General features: G+C 42.9%; 1 protein-coding gene across 1 annotated transcript in view; it reads right to left on the minus strand.

The window, feature by feature from the left end:
• The window catches only part of LOC142200556 (dynein axonemal heavy chain 5-like), a 384,102-nt gene that overhangs the window by 307,109 nt on the left and 64,233 nt on the right, over positions 1-12,760 (minus strand). The gene's annotated exons all lie outside the window — the stretch shown is intronic.

Consider the following 12,760-nt stretch of genomic DNA (forward strand, 5'->3'; position numbering starts at 1 on the left):
CAAAGCACAGATTTCCACTGGTCAAATGTCCATTCCTTGTGTTCTTTAGCCCAAACAAGTCTCTTCTGCTTGTTGCCTGTCCTTAGCAGTGGTTTTCTAGCAGCTATTTTATCATGAAGGCCTTCTGCACAAAGTCTCCTCTTAACAGTTATTGTAGAGATGTGTCTGCTGCTAGAACTCTAATCTGAGCTGCTGTTAACCTGCGATTTTTGAGGCTGGTGACTCGGATGAACTTATCCTCCGCAGCAGAGGTGACTCTTGGTCTTCCTTTCCTGAGGCGGTCCTCATGTGAGCCAGTTTCTTTGTAGCACTTGATGGTTTTTGCAACTGCACTTGGGGACAATTTCAAAGTTTTCCCAATTTTTCAGACTGGCCATCATTACTTTAATAAACGAAGGTCAGTCACTCATTTTTCTTTACTTTGCTTTTTTCTTGCCATAATACAAATTCTAACAGACTTCTGCACAACACAACTGATGGTCCCAACCCCATTTATAAGGCAAGAAATCCCACTTATTAAACCTGACAGGGCACACCTGTGAAGTGAAAAACATTTCCGGTGACTACCTCTTGAAACTCATCAAGAGAATGCCAAGAGTGTACAAAGCAGTAATCAAAGCAATAGGTGGCTACTTTGAAGAACCTAGAATATAAGACATATTTTCAGTTGTTTCACACTTTTTTGTTAAAGGGATTCTACCACTAAAACACATTTTTTTCTAGTTACCACGTCGGAATAGCCTTTAAAAAGGCTATTCGTCTCTTACCTGTGGAAGTGCTCTCCGCCGCGCCGTTCGTTCAAAATACCGGTTTGTACCGGTATGCTAATTAGTTCTCTCGCAGCGATGGGGGCGTCCCCATCGCAGGAGCAGCGATGGGGGCGTCCCCATTGCAGCTTGAAAACCGACCGCAGCGCTGCCTCTCTGGTCTTCTGTATCCTCCCCTTGCCTCTTCAGCGTCTGTCGGACGCCTGCGCAGTATGCTCTCTGTTCGGCGAAGCTTGCCGAACGTACTGCGCATGCGCGAAAGTGCGGTGCCCGCACTATGGCGGGGACCGCAATTTCGCGCATGCGCAGTACGTTCGGCAAGCTTCGCCGAGCAGAGCGTACTGCGCAGGCGTCCGACAGTACGCTGAAGAAGCAAGGGGAGGACACCGAAGACCAGAGAGGCGGCGCTGCGGTCGGTTTTCGAGCTGCAATGGGGACGCCCCCATCGCTGCTCCTGCGATGGGGACGCCCCCATCGCTGCGAGAGAACTAATTAGCATACCGGTACAAACCGGTATTTTGAACGAACGGCGCGGCGGAGAGCACTTCCACAGGTAAGAGACGAATAGCCTTTTTAAAGGCTATTCCGACGTGGTAACTAGAAAAAAATGTGTTTTAGTGGTAGAATCCCTTTAAGTATATAATTCCACATGTGTTAATTCATAGTTTTGATGCCTTCAGTGTGAATCTACAATTTTCATAGTCATGAAAATACAGAAAACTCTTTGAATGAGAAGGTGTGTCCAAACTTTTGGTCTGTGCTATATGTTCTTGCATTTCTTCATCAGCCACAAACAATAATAATAATAAATTTTATTTATATAGAGCCAACATATTCCGCAGCGCTGTACAATTTGTAGGGTTCAAATACAGACAGAAAGATACATTACAAAGAAAGTCATTTCACACAATGGGACTGAGGGCCCTGCTCGCAAGAGCTTACAATCTATGAGGTAGAGGGGGTGACACAAGAGGTAGCAGGGGCGGCATTGCTTATGCAGAGGTCAGACACTTTTGTAATAGAGGTGACTGTCATTGCATAAACATAAAACTTTATGAGCCGTCAACAGTTGTGTCCTTTAACATGTGGATGGAGTTTGGACCTATAAAGTTAGCATGAGATGACATCATATCATGTGGGGAAATGTGGGAGCGGGGTCAGAGGAGGGTTAAGGGTTTATGTTAGAAATTGTGATAGGCTTGTCTGAAGAAAACATTGCCTTCACCTCAAATGAATTAGAAAGGGTCAGCAAGCTCACCATGAAATCCATCCCCAGCCAATCTATGCCAATATAAATCTACTCAATCCCAGACCAGATGGAATAGAGGTTCCTAGCATGCTAGTTCTTGTGAAGGTATTCTGTTACTGTGTCCTGATCATCCGTGTATAGACCTTGGCTTGTTTCTGACTTTATTGTTAATCCTAATCTTGTTCTGCAGACCTTCTGTGTATGACCTGATCTGTTATTGACCTATGAATATGAGCTGCCCATTCTAACTGTATTCTTGTATATGTCCTTAAATATTTGCCATCAGCTGCAGACCTTCACCCCATCGTGGACCATTCTTTTGCCTGACATTCTGTTATCTGGTTCTCTCTTGCTCTAGATGAGCTGTCACCTATACCAGAATCACACCAAGAAGTAGCAATCTAGTAGCCTCTCCGCAACGAAATCCAGAACCCTATGCAAGAGTTAAAGGTTGAACACATGGAGGCTACTTAGCTAACACCCTTGGGAGTGGCCCAATGTCAAACCAGTTAGGTGGCACTGTAGGTTAACATGCTGCAGTCCATAACACTAAGGGTATGTTCACACAGAGTTTTTTGGAACAGATTTTGACGCGGAATCTGCCTCAAAATCCACCTCCAGAAAACGGCTCTCATTGACCTCCTATCTTGCTCCTATCAGCTGCAGTGTCAGCGGCGCAAGGCTCCCTCCTGATTAGGCCCATTCTTTGGGCATAATCCAGAGCGGAATGCCACCACTGGATACCAGTGCACTGCACCAGCATCCCGTTGCAGCTAGCCGTGCAGAAATGTTCACACGCGGCTACCCTAATTCTAGATTTTTTTTTAAAAAAATGTATATTGTGAGCCCCATATAGGGATCACAATGTACATTTTTTTCTCCTGTCTTTATAGAATGGGAGGAAATCCACAAAAAAACGGGGAGAACATACAGTGGGGCAAAAAAGTATTTACTCAGTCACCAATAGTGCAAGTTCCACCACTTAAAAAGATGAGAGGCGTCTGTATTTTACATCTTAGGTAGACCTCAACTATGAGAGACAAAATGAGAAAAATCCAGAAAATCACATTGTCTGATTTTGTAAGAATTTTTTTTTCAAATTATGGTGGAATATAAGTATTTGGTCACCTACAAACAATCAAGATTTCTGGCTCTCACAGACCTGTAACTTCTTTAAGAGAGTCTCCTCTTTCCTCCACTCATTACCTGTAGTAATGGCACCTGTTTAAACTTGTTATCAGTATAAAAAGACACCTGTGCACACCCTCAAACAGTCAGACTCCAAACTCCACTATGGTGAAGACCAAAGAGCTGTCAAAGGACACCAAAAACAAAATTGTAGCCCTGCACCAGGCTGGGAAGACTGAATCTGCAATAGGCAACCAGCTTGGATTGAAGAAATCAACTGTGGGAGCAATAATTAGAAAATGGAAGACATACAAGACCACTGATAATCTCCCTCGATCTCGGGCTCCACGCAAAATCTCACCCCGTGGGGTCAAAATGATCACAAGAACGGTGAGCAAAAATCCCAGAACCACGCGGGGGGACCTAGTGAATGAACTGCAGAGAGCTGGGACCAATGTTACAAAGCCTACCATCAGTAACACACTATGCCGCCAGGGACTCAGATCCTGCAGTGCCAGACGTGTCCCACTGCTTAAGCCAGTACATGTCCGGGCCCGTCTGAAGTTTGCTAGAGAGCATTTGGATGATCCAGAAGAGTATTGGGAGAAAGTCCTATGGTCTGATGAAACCAAACTGGAACTGTTTGGTAGAAACACAACTTTTCGTGTGTGGAGGAAAAAGAATACTGAGTTGCATCCATCAAACACCATACCTACTGTAAAGCATGGGGGTGGAAACATCATGCTATGGGGCTGTTTCTCTGCAAAGGGGCCAGGACGACTGATCCGGGTACATGAAAGAATGAATGGGGCCATGTATCGTGAGATTTTGAGTGCAAACCTCCTTCCATCAGCAAGGGCATTGAAGATGAAACATGGCTGGGTCTTTCAACATGACAATGATCCAAAGCACACCGCCAGGGCAACGAAGGAGTGGCTTTGTAAGAAGCATTTCAAGGTCCTGGAGTGGCCTAGCCAGTCTCCAGATCTCAACCCTATAGAAAACCTTTGGAGGGAGTTGAAAGTCCGTGTTGCCAAGCGACATCATTGCTCTAGAGGAGATCTGCATGGAGGAATGGGCAAACATACCAACAACAGTGTGTGCCAACCTTGTGAAGACTTACAGAAAACGTTTGACCTCTGTCATTGCCAACAAAGCATATATAACAAAGTATTGAGATGAATTTTTGTTACTGACCAAATACTTATTTTCCACCATAATTTGTTCTTACAAAATCAGACAATGTGATTTGTGTTCTCATTTTGTCTCTCATAGTTGAGGTCTACCTATGATGTAAATTACAGACGCCTCTCATCTTTTTAAGTGGTGGAACTTGCACTATTGGTGACTAACTAAATACTTTTTTGCCCCACTGTGCAAACTCCTTTCAGATGTTGTTTCTAGCGGGATTCCAATCCAGGACTCCAGCGCTGCAAGGCTACAGTGCTAACCACTGAGTCACCGTGTTGCCCCCCATTCTAGAAAATTATTTGGCACTATACAGTACATATTTATTTGTTGATGTTTTGGTTTCCCAGTTGAGAAGCAACACCAGCTGGGTCCCTAACTTCCTCGCTCACTGCCTACAGAAGGTTAGAAGAAACATTAAAGGGAGTCTGTCAGCAGTAGATTGGTTATAAACCCTATCACAGTACTATGCAAAGGTGATTCCAAATATGCCTACATTATTCAACTTTGAACCCCATTTTCATGTAAATTGCTGTTGTATTCATATGCAAAAGTTTGGAAAAGTGCTTTGCTTGGGAATCTTTTACACAAAATTTACATAACAACTGCATGTTGTACCTCCTGCTGCTAATCCATGGATCATGTATAAATGCCACTTTGCTGTCATCTGATTGCAAAGTTATTCTGGCAATGCTGACCGAATGTCATTCAACTAATTAAGTAATGAACATTTCATATCTCCACATCATAGCCATGAGTCTGACATCATATTTTACACCATATGTGGTTAGCAATGAATTGGCTGAATGTTTATACACTCTCAAGAGCTGGCTATTTGTGATTGTAGTATACATAAACAATAGATTTATCTATGGCCTGTGAGATATAGGTGAGATCACTATTAATATGGTTGTTATGTGTAATATTGTTGCCATATATGTACATATGACTTAATCTGGCAACTTGATTGCAGTTTCTCTGATTCTAAGTATATATCCATATTGACCTGTTGTGAGGTTTATGTTTATATGTTAGTGGCCCCTCATGAACTAATAGCTTGAGAAATGTGTACATGCCTGTTTACACGTCTGAAAGATCGGTCAGATGGTATACGGTATCATACTGTCAGCACTGTTTTTTCTTAATATTTCATTGACATTTGTTTGTATTTGTTGTCTATGTGTTGATCTTTGGTTTCTGTCTCTCTCTAGATTTTATCTAAATTTATATTTTAGCTGTTTCTTTCCTGCAATATGGTTGTTATTTAAGGAACCATTGTTAAGTATCCCGTATTTCAGTGTTATGTTTACATGAAAATGGGCCATAATAAACACACCAGATGATGCAGTGCAGAAAGATCAGCACAAAGCAAACTTTATTTTACTGAAATTTGAAAAAAAGAAAAAAAAGAAAAAAAAAACCTGGCAGGTAGGAAAAAGTAAAAAAAAAAACGCTATTTGCTAATCATTGTTATTTTCAGAAGACTAATATATTTGTTACAGTGTGCAAGTGATCACACATATCCTCATGTATTTCAAATATAAAGTCACCTATTTTTCACTTATTAGTTGTATGTATTAGTTAACCAATGCACAAGATCACTTTCCCTGTTATTATCTATCACTAACTGTTTTTTGCAAGACAGCTAAAAGCCTGGAGGTCAGAAGGCTTAAAGGGGTTGTCCCATCACAAGGATCCTATCTATACCGCTTGTTAATGTGGATGTAAGACTTTTCCTAAATACACTGCTTCAGCAAAACTGCTTTGTTTGTCCACTATCTTACTTTATTCACTTCATTGTTGACACAGCCCTTGACTTATCTTCTCAAAAGTCAAGTATCTGCTGCTCTCAGGGGGGAGGGAGGAGGGGCTAAGTGCAGGGGAGCCAGCCTGGGTTTCTAGCTATTCCTGTGTCTACACCACGTGACCTAGCTTCCTGCTTTCAGGTAGGGGAGAGGAGCTGCTTTCATTTCTTCTGTTCTCCCAGTTATCAGGCTAGCTAATTCAATTGTGTTCATTATGGCAGAGACAGGCAGTCTCTGTATGTAACACAGAATGGAGTTGCTGCTGCCTGTACTTCATAGTCCAATATGGGTGAGCGGAGCTAAACGGCAGGTTGCATGTGAAACCCCGCCCACCAAATGATGCAAGAAACCAGGAAGAAAGAAGATTTTACAGCAGTGAAGACTGGTGAGTATGCGACATGGGAATACCCCTTTAAGGAACTTACACAAACATATTGATATATTAAAAAAAAACCAAAAAAAAAAAACCACAAGAGTCTTCAGTAGATTATACCTTTTTTTTTTTTTTTTTTTTTTTTTGTTAATTCACATTTTATTGAAAGTTTTGTATAAACAGTCATAATAAACAGGCAGATAAATGTTGGAGTATTACAACTGAGCATGTCAAATCACAAAATAAGTGCAAAAAAAATTGTAATACAACTACGAATAGCAGTATGGAAATGGCGCATATAAAAGCAAATAATAGACATAGCAGCTCAACTAAGTTGAGATAGGTTGTTACAAAGAGTCAGTAGAACTTAAAACGTAAAGGGTCGTGCTGTACCCAAGAAAGGAAAGAAAAGAAAAGTAAAGGGGGGGGGGGGGGGGAGAATGGGGCAGCAGTTAAGCAAGGATTGACACAATATACATAAGTATATTACATGTACATAAGTATATTCAGCAACTACTTGAATCCCTTCCACCAGCGGGCCCATACCTTAACATATTTGTCATGGGATCTAGTTTGCCAGCTAACCAACTCCTCGAATCGTGCGAGTTGGTGCACTTTTTCTATCCACAGATCTAGGGAAGGAACTGAAGTAGATAACCAATATAATGGAATGAGCGCTTTAGCCGCACCTATCAAATGGAACCACAGCTCTCGGTTAGCCGCCTTCCAGGAACCGCTTGGGCCCGTGAGGAAAACTAAGTCAGGGAATAACGGATGTGTGACGTGGAACAATTTATCCATATAAAGCTCAACCTCCCTCCAAAAGGGCTGAAGTAGATCGCAAGACCACCAGATGTGGAGCATCGTTCCTTTCTCACATTTGCAACGCCAACATGCGTCAGAATCACTAAGACCGTGTCTATAGAGCCAGTCTGGCGTACAATACCACCTGGTAAGTATTTTATAATGCAGTTCCTGTAATCTGACACATCTTGAGTGACCCATACTATGTTGCAGAATAAATTCCGTATCATCATCAGAAAAGGTTAAAGAGAGCTCCTTTTCCCAATTAGCTATGAAGGTGAGCTTACTTGGACCATCTTTATCAGAAAGCCAGCGTTTGCATGTGGCAATTTTCCGTTGAGATGGTAGAAGAGCAGCCAGACCCTTCTCAAAGGACATTAAATTGCGACTCAAATTAGAGAAGCTGAGGAGTCGCGTCATTGTACCACGGAATTGGGCATATAGAAGGAAGTTCAGTGCCACAGAGGGAAGTAGCAATTGTAGCTTGTCTCGTGAAATCGGAAAATTGTCCTGTATCAGGTCTTTAATCTTAACGTTCCCTAGAGCTTGCCAAAGGGAGCCAGTCACATCGCGAGGTACATGTGCCAGAGAAGGAAGAAAAGGGATCAGGTCTGATGTCATAATCGGTGATGGTATAGGGGCTAAACTCTTGTTATGTGATAACCAGACAATATAGGGGCCCTGAAGTAAAGGACTCAGGAGTCGCTGTGCACTAGAGCGTGTAGGAAACCATAGGAGTTTTTTGAAGTTGCCGCCAAATAGTTCCTGGGCCAAATCACTAAGTAATGACTGCTTGTGCGGAAGAACATAGAACATCCAGCGGGACAACTGAATCGCTGAATAGCAAGAGTAGATATCAGGTAAAGCTATACCTCCCTCATCTCTCCGTCGAATGAGGAGTTGGTACGACAATCTAGGTGTCTTATGATTCCACACATAAGCGGAAAACAAACGTCTAATTTGTAGAAAATAGGACTTAGGGAGGAAAATGGGCAACATTTGCAAAACATACATTACTTTGGGTACAACATACATTTGGAGAACATTCCTCCTACCCAGCCAGGATAAGTAAGGTAAATTATAATCTTCTAGAATTGCTTTAAGTTTAGAAAGTAGAGGGGCATAATTCAGTGAATAAACCTTGGATATATCGGTCGGGATCTGGACTCCTAGGTATGTCAAAGACTGCTCCTTCCAGTGATATGGGACTTTAGCTTTCAGTTCAACAGCCTGCGGATGAGGGACAGAGACGTTTAGGATCTCTGATTTCGTGACATTTATTTTGTAATTAGAAAGGGAACTATAGGTGTCAATCAGGGATTGAAGCTCGGGAAGGTCTGTAAGAGGATCTGATAATAAAAACAACACATCGTCAGCGAAGGCCATTGTTTGTATCGTCTTCTTGGCAACTTGGAACCCCCGGATATGTGGATTCTGGCGAACAGCCTGTAGAAGGGTCTCTAGTACTAGTACAAAGAGGGACGGGGACAAAGGGCATCCCTGCTGGGTACCGTTTGAAATATTGAAATAGTTAGAGAGAGAGCCATTGACCTTCAATCTCGCATGGGGTTGGGAGTAAAGCGAAAAAACGGCATCAACAAAAGCGGAGGGAAAACCAAAAGTCAATAATGTTTCATGCATATAGGACCAGTTTACACGGTCGAACGCCTTTTCGGCGTCGACGCTAAACAATAATAAGGGGCGATTTTTCCGTTTTGCCAGTTCAATTATGTGTAAGAGTTTACATGTATTTTCCTTCCCTTCCCTCCCTTTCACAAACCCAACCTGTTCCTCATTGACTAAATGAGGAACTATATCCTTTATCCGTGTCGCTAACAGTTTGGCCCAAACTTTCAAATCACAATTGAGTAGGGATATTGGCCTATAATTGCAACAATGTGTAGGGTCCTTGCCCTCTTTGTGAATCAATGTAATATGGGCCTCTTGAGATTGACGTACCATGGGCTCACCCTGAAGCAGGGAATTGCAAAAGGAGGTAAGATGTGGTATCAGTTGGGACTGGAAGGTTTTGTAATAAAGGGTAGTAAGGCCATCAGGGCCTGGGCTTTTTCCACTGGGTAGGCTAGATAATATATTCCGCACCTCAGTTTCCGAAACAGTACACAAAAGAGAAACTTTCATGTCCTCAGAGAGTTGGGGTAGTTTTAGCGATCGCAAAAAGGCCGTAGTGGAGGATAGGCCCCCATTAGGAGAACCTGCATGTTGGGGATCATGAGGTCCCTCAGATTGGTGTAGGTTATATAGGGAGGAGTAATACTTTTGGAATTCCTTAGCTATATTAAGGGTATCTTGGACAGCTGTACCATTCTGTCGCTTAATGGCTGCGATATGTGCCCTTTCCCTCTCCTTCCGTAGCATGGCCGTCATGAGTTTGCCCCCTTTGTTGCCGTGGGCATACAACCTAGCTCTAGAGTGCAAAAAGGATTTAGCTGAAAAGGAATGTAGTAGCTGTTTCAGTTTCTCTCTCAGAGAGACTAAGTCAGAGTGTGCTGCTATAAAAGTTTTCCTCTTCTGGAGACGTTCCAGTGTTGCAATTTGGGACATTAGGGAGTCAAGTTCCTTTCTTTTCTTTCTTTTCAATGCAGATGCTTTGGAGATAAAGAGGCCTCTGATAAAAGGTTTATGTGCCTCCCAAACAAGCGAGGGAGAAAGGTCGGGGGTCTGATTTTGCTGAAAATAATGACCTAGTTCTATTCCTATCGAGTCTCTTATCGAAGGGTTATCCAACAGTTGCTCATTTAAGCGCCATGTCCACTCTTTAGGGAGTAGGTCAGGGAGAGCAAATGAGGTAGATACAGGGGCATGGTCTGAAATACTAATTATGCCAATTCGGGAAGAAGAAATACTAGCTGACAACGATTTAGAACAAAGAATATAATCTAGGCGTTGGTAAGTGTTATGGGGTGTTGAAAAAAGGTGTAATCCCTAACCACAGGGTTCATCAGTCGCCAAGAATCAACAAGATTTAAATCCTGTAAAGCTAGGTGCAAACGTCTAATAGCTTTTTGTGACAATGACGATTTATGTGAGGATGAATCTAACACGGGGTCCAATAAAACATTTAGATCACCTCCAATCAATATCTCACCTTCCGCAAATTGGGCTAAATTCTGTAATGTCCGCAGGAGCCAGGAAAGTTGTCCCTGGTTTGGGGCATAAAGTGAGGCGATAGTCAATGGGCGATTGGAAACCTGACCTTTGATAAAGATCGCTCTGCCCTCACTATCCGCTGTTACACTATGTGTGAATGCTCTGTGGACACCTATGGCTGATAGGGGAAATGCACAGCAGACAATAGTTACAGCAAAGAAGAGACGAACTTACAGTCAGTTGCAGCACAGCTGGGTAGCGTTCGGCCGGTAGTAAAAGGCAGGTTGTGTAGCACTAGAGGTTTTCCTGATGAGAGACTGAATCAATCAGGGGGAGCTCATGTGCAGCTGAGGGGATAAGCTGAAGGGCAACAGCCGGGAGGAAGACAGGTATCTAGATGCAGGTATGGTAGGAAATGGCAGAACTCTGGAACAAGAGAACCACAGGACTCTTCACAATAGAGGCGGAGAGCTAGAGGCAGCCGAGACAAAGATCTGACTGATACTCAAGCAGGGAGGAACACAGGTGCATTCATTAATATAGCCTCAAGAGCAGGCAAGATGGCCACCGAAGCTATAGCGGCCATCTTACAACGAGGCAGACTTGCCCACAGACAGGTGAAACGTAAAAACAGAACTGGATCCTTACATCCGCAAGCTGTTGTGCAAAAACAAAAGGGAACGATCGTTTCAGTTCAATAGCGACTCCTTTAGATGACGAAGTCGGATGTGATGAATAATACCACCTATCATATACCGACTTATATGGTTTAGGGATTCGATCTAATTTGAAATGAGTTTCCTGCAAAGCCAATATATCAGTGTTTAGTTTTTTTGATAAAGACATCAGCCAATGCCTTTTATGTGGGGAATTCAATCCCTTAGCATTAAAGGAGGACAGTGTATAGGAGGGTGGGTTCGCTAAAGACATAGTGAGAGGATGGGGAGCAGAGGGGGAAGAGGAAAGAGTATAGGGATGGACAAGGGAAAGGGAAGTGGGATGGGTAGATCAGAGAAACACATACAAAGAGAATAAGTAGCCGCACAACACAGAGCACGTTCGTTAGAGGAGATCAGATAAATCTATGACAAGGAAATAACAACCTAAATGACAATGTTAGAGAGCACTGCTAAGTGCAATCTATTCAGTAAACGGAACGGGTAAGTATCCTGATCGGATGCGGACCGTAAGGGTCGTCTCAAAAAAAAAGATAAGTAGTAGATATCACCAACCAAAAGGCAATGGGCAAAAGTAGTACCACAAAAATGTATGGAAAACATCCTGTAACATAGCGAGATAACAATATAACATAACAACTCAGGGAGAGATCATGCACATGCCTATGCCAGACAGGTGCGTAACCATTCATAGCCCAGGTAACAAAAATCTCAACAACCTAAACAAAAGGGAAGAGATAAGAAAATTGCAAAAGTCAGACATATTTGAGCTAACTGAGCTAAGGTTCCAAAAACCATTAGGGGCAATAACAGCAAATACTCTGTAGCTCCATTGATAAGAAAATAGAGGTGGAATTACCGGGACAGGGTCCAAATTCTGCGAAGGAAGCCACGAAGGTAAGTCTATAGGCTCCATATTTAGTAAGGCCCAGACAGCTGGTAGGTCTTGAGGCGTGTGTACTATAATGCGCTTGCCACCCGTCAAAATAGCCAATCCAAACGGGTATAGCCAAATGTATTGGATGTTACGAGCTCTCAATTCGTTTAGCAGTGGTTTAAGTAATCTTTTTGCCAAGATAGATGGCGCAACATCTTGGTATAATGCAATCTCAACTCCTTCCAGGAGGAGCTGATCTTTGGATCTAGCTGCCACCAAAATAGCCTGAGTGTCTCTGAAGGACAAGAGTCCACAAATAATATCACGAGGAGGTTCCCCTTGTTTTGGTTTAGGTCGCAAGGACCTGTGGATTCTCTCAATCACAATGTGCGACGCACGTTCAGTGCCTAGTAAATCGGAGAACAGGCTTTCCGCCATCTTGGGTAAATCATCAGGGCCATAGGACTCCGGGACCCCTTTTAGCCTTATATTCCGCCTACGACTCCTGTTCTCTTGGTCCTCAATTAGTGAAAGAGAACGGTCTAAAAGTTCGTCATGGTATTGCAATTTATCTGAAACCGCATCTGCAGTGGCTTTAATGGCGGAATGAGCCTCCTCTAGAGCCTGTACTCTACTACTGGTGGCTTTGATTTCAGCTGTTATGGATGCAAGTTCAGCTAATACAGGTGACATAGCCTTACTAATAGCTTTCTCCAACGATTTCTGGAGGAATTTGCGTGTAATTTGAGAGAGACCTGTGTCCGAGTGCTCACCTTCAGCC

Source organism: Leptodactylus fuscus, chromosome 4 (genome assembly GCF_031893055.1).
Source record: "Leptodactylus fuscus isolate aLepFus1 chromosome 4, aLepFus1.hap2, whole genome shotgun sequence".
Taxonomy (NCBI): domain Eukaryota; kingdom Metazoa; phylum Chordata; class Amphibia; order Anura; family Leptodactylidae; genus Leptodactylus; species Leptodactylus fuscus.